The sequence below is a fragment of the Cetorhinus maximus genome, unplaced genomic scaffold, assembly GCF_964194155.1.
Source record: "Cetorhinus maximus unplaced genomic scaffold, sCetMax3.hap1.1 HAP1_SCAFFOLD_1103, whole genome shotgun sequence".
Taxonomy (NCBI): domain Eukaryota; kingdom Metazoa; phylum Chordata; class Chondrichthyes; order Lamniformes; family Cetorhinidae; genus Cetorhinus; species Cetorhinus maximus.
This window is the reverse complement of record NW_027597045.1, coordinates 14,573-18,771: the sequence shown is the minus strand read 5'-3', so window position 1 is coordinate 18,771 and position 4,199 is coordinate 14,573. Positions and strand designations below refer to the sequence as shown.

Genomic DNA, 4,199 nt, shown 5'->3' with positions numbered 1-4,199 from the left:
ATTGACTCTAATGTTATCAGTGAAATTAACTGATCTGAGACTTTGAAAAGATTCTCGTTACTGCACATCAGGAATTCAAAACTAATGTCAGCTTCAGGACAATCAGAATACTTGGTAACAGACGAGACACGCAAAGGCTCGAAGGGAGACGGCACCGGTTGTAGGAGAGCTGGTTCACAGTGACATGGGTGTGCCTATAGTGGGTCGGATCAAACTGTTTCCATATATCCACAATGAATGTCCCACTCTTTATTTTGGAAGAGTAAAACTGATAGAGAACAATGGTCATTCCGTTCGCAGCAATCTGAAGCTTTAACTCACTGACACCCTGGCTTAAACTTTCATCGGTCCCTGTGGCGCCATTGTTTAGTGCGTTCGGCTATGAAACGAAAGGTTGGTGGTTGGAGACCACCCAGGAATGAAACTTTAACTGTTTTCTCCCTATCAGCATTCATAGTCACTCAGTTCCCGGTTGTCATTGGGTACTTGAGCTGAATACGAAGACCCCCGAAACGTTGCTGACTCCATTGAGAAAACAATTAGACCGACCATACACCGATATCTAACCCATTGGAAATTTATCAAGTTATTGGATTGAAACAAACCCATCAATTATTCACTCTTCCTCAGCTCCACCGTGAGTGAGACAGGGAAAAGCAAAAAAGCAACAATATTCCGGCCCCGCACTCTCCAATCACCCGCTGCCAGCAGAAAGCGGCGACTGCAGCTTCAATCAGCGGGTTACTGCCCATCCCTGGGACACAAGATACTCCAACCCGGGCCAAACCTCCCAATACACCGAGCACAGGCTCAGGAAAACACAGGTAGATTATATCCCGGTCACTAAACCTCCGAGAAGCATTTACAGAATACCCGAGTGAGTGAGTCACAAATAAAAGTCACACCAACTTTCTAATTCTTTTCACCGTAAAATTCCTTCATTTTATTGAAAAGCTGACTGTTGTGAATCTGAAAATGAGCACGATGGGATTTGTGTTACCGAGTGACTTGTTTTCCATTGTTTGTCCGTCAGGTTTGCAATTCAATTTGTGTTGGATATTGAAGCGAATCTGATTTCAAAATGAGGTCACAAAGCAGGTAAATATTAAATCCAGGGGAAAATCCTGAGGGAAATGGATCACAGTATTTGGAAGGAGGTGCAGCTAAGAAGTGTAAGATGTGAATGATGTTATTGGTGATTGAGAGGAATGCATTGCAACCTTGGGGCATTTGTAGGCCGATTATGTTCCACACCTTAAAATTCAGAACAAGCTGAGGTATCGGGTGGAAAGCAGCAGGTTCCTCCATGTGTGTTGGCATATGGAGCAATATTCTATATGCCCGGCTAGCTCAGTCGGTAGAGCATGAGACTCTTAATCTCAGGGTCGTGGGTTCGAGCCCCACGTTGGGCGCTATTATATTTTAAAAATCCAAAGAAGATTCGTGCGGCTTGGAAACGTTCATTTTGTGTCTCTCACCAGCTGTGAAGTTTTTCCAGCATTTCCATCGTTCGCAGTAATTCGCTTTTATCTTTTTACTTTTAAAATCTTGCTGCTTGAAATAAACACCAATTGCTGTGTCTCCTGTGAAACTTACAAGGCAGACATTCACCACTGAAAGAAACTGACACACATCAAATTCAATGCATGTCCCATCTCTTTCTGCTTCTGTCTCTGCCTCGCCTCCAGCTCCCTCTGCCCATTCAGCCCCCAGGTCAATTAGCTGTTGCTTGATGCAGACACAATCAATTCGTGTGAATGGATAAAACTCGTGGAAGAGACACCTGGATCTCACCTTCCTGGTTCTCCCAGATACTGATTACGGGAATGTGCCCAGTGCCGATTATCTCTCCCAGTTGTTTAGCTTTGAAATTGATTTTCACACTGGGTTTCAATGTGAAGAAAGCAGAGCTGTGATAAGCTTATATTGTTCAGCAGATGTACTGCAAGAAGATGCATAACAGGCTGATGATAACAGTGCTCTTTGGACGCGGTGAGCTCCAGGGAAGGATTGGCACCATTAATGTGTCGCTCAATTAGTCTCGTGACAAATCTCGTGCTGGAAATGACAAGAAATCTCGCTGAATTTGCTCCGTGTTTTCGTTTCAAAAGAGACGAATACAAGGTAAGAAAGAACATCTCGCTGGAGTGGGTTATAAAATGGCAGAATGACCCGTGCTGTTGGGAAACATAAAATTATAGAACGTTACAGCACAAAGAGGCCATTCGGCCTAGCGTGCTGCTTTCAAAGAGCAGTTGTGATTGGTTGATCCACCAGGAGTGATATTTGTGCCAGTGCAAACTGTAGGCAGCAAAGTTCGTTCTTCTCCCACCCATATTTTGCCTCACAGCAACATTTCTATAGTCAGTGCTTTGAAACCAGCCCTATCTCCTCTCCTCTTCCTTCATTCCCTCACTTCACTTGAACCAAGTGTGATGTTTTCCAACACTTGAGGTTCCCTTAAACCCTCACTTTTCTGATTCTGGTGGAGCTTTTAAACGTTTCCAATCAGTGAATAATCAACACTCGTTCCAAAAAACTCAATAACTCGACATTCCCTGACCGGGAATCGAAGCTAGCCCGCTTCAGTGAGAGCGACGAATGCAGACCACTAGACTAACAGGATAGTTGAACCAAAATTTTTCGATTTGGCTTATCTACGCTGCTTTTGACTATTGTTTTTCAGTTCAAATCTCTTTCACCTCAAAACTGCCTGTTTAGGTTCAAGATAAACGACTTCTTCAGCCAATGAAAACAAGGGTTGCTCTGAGCTGGAACATGAAGTCGACAGTGAGGTGAAATAGCTCCACAAGCTGCACATGCGCAACTTTCAATTTCCAAAACCCTTCACCCAATTCGCTGTTGGTCGAATGGAAGCACAGATTCCCAGTCACTGGACAGCAAGGAAACGACCAATAAGGCTTGATATTTAGATGATGGAGGCAACTTTTGCCATTTTTTTTTCATTCCCGATCTCTTCCACCAGAGACAACTTTTTCGGACCAAATGGTCTGTTTAGGTTGAACACAACCGACTTTTTTTACCAATGAGAAGAACCATTGCTGTTAGCTGGAACATGAAATCCATACTTTCCTCCGTTAAGACAGTTCTCAAAGCCTCCCCTTTTGACCGAGCTTTTAGACATCTGACCGAATATGTGGCTCGGTGTCACACTTTGAAATATAATGATCCTGGGGAACGCCTTGTGACATTTCATTAGGTTAAGGCGCTTTATAAATATAAGTTGTTGTTGTTCTAGGATATATATAGAAAGGGTCAATCTCCTGTTTTATCTTTCACGCTGATACTTTTCTCTGCGACATTTTAACATGAATTCACACAACTAATGTGATTCAAGTTTGCGATGTTAAAAACGTTTTCACCGCCTCAGGGAACTGAACCACATTGACAATCACAGAGGAACAGACACAGAAATATACACTGAGAGTGACAGAGGCCTGAGGAGAGACACACACCCAGAAAGCAAGGGTGTTATCAACTTGGCTCAGTATTTGTTCCATTTCCGAAAGCAAATTTCCTGAATGCTGATAAATGAATGGAAATCAGAAAATACGGACGTATTTTGATGGGTTTCCTTCTAATTAACTGGTAATTCGTTTGGTTAAAATCAACAATGGTGAAAACTTTAGTCAGCCTTGTGCTCGTGTTTACAAAAATTTAAATTATCGGGCATTTGCTGACAGTCAACTGAACAAGCTTGGATAATGCTCTTGCCAGGTTTCAAACCGCAGCTCCATCACATGTGAAGCGAATACGACCCCACTCGCCTCTATAAACCCTGCGCTGTAAAGATCCCAATGAAGCTGTCTGGAATGTTAAACGGTGACGTCATGCAGCAGCACTTTGGGTCTTTGTTTTGAAGAAATGGAATTCGGCTGTTCTCATTAGGAATGCTGGAGACAGACTGATCAACAATGTCATCATCAAATGGCACAGCTCAGTAAGAGGACCTTCCACATATGGTATCTATGTCAGTTTTGTACAAAGAGCTTTATAATTTATGACAATTTCCTTCTCTTTCTCGTTAGCCCTGCACAATTCCCATTTGGAAACTCGGTGTTAAGAAAACCAATATTGAAAGCTACAGCTCGCTCCTCACCTGACCCAATACGTCAGACTTGCTCCAGGCACTGACATTTGCAGTGAAGGAGAACAAAGCAATATAATTTGAAGGCTAA

At 43.0% G+C, this 4,199-nt stretch overlaps 1 non-coding gene across 1 annotated transcript; it reads left to right on the top strand.

The window, feature by feature from the left end:
• Positions 1-1,339: 1,339 nt before the first annotated feature.
• On the top strand, positions 1,340-1,412 carry trnak-cuu (transfer RNA lysine (anticodon CUU)). Its single transcript has one exon. It is a non-coding gene; the product is annotated as a tRNA-Lys (tRNA).
• Positions 1,413-4,199: the final 2,787 nt, after the last annotated feature.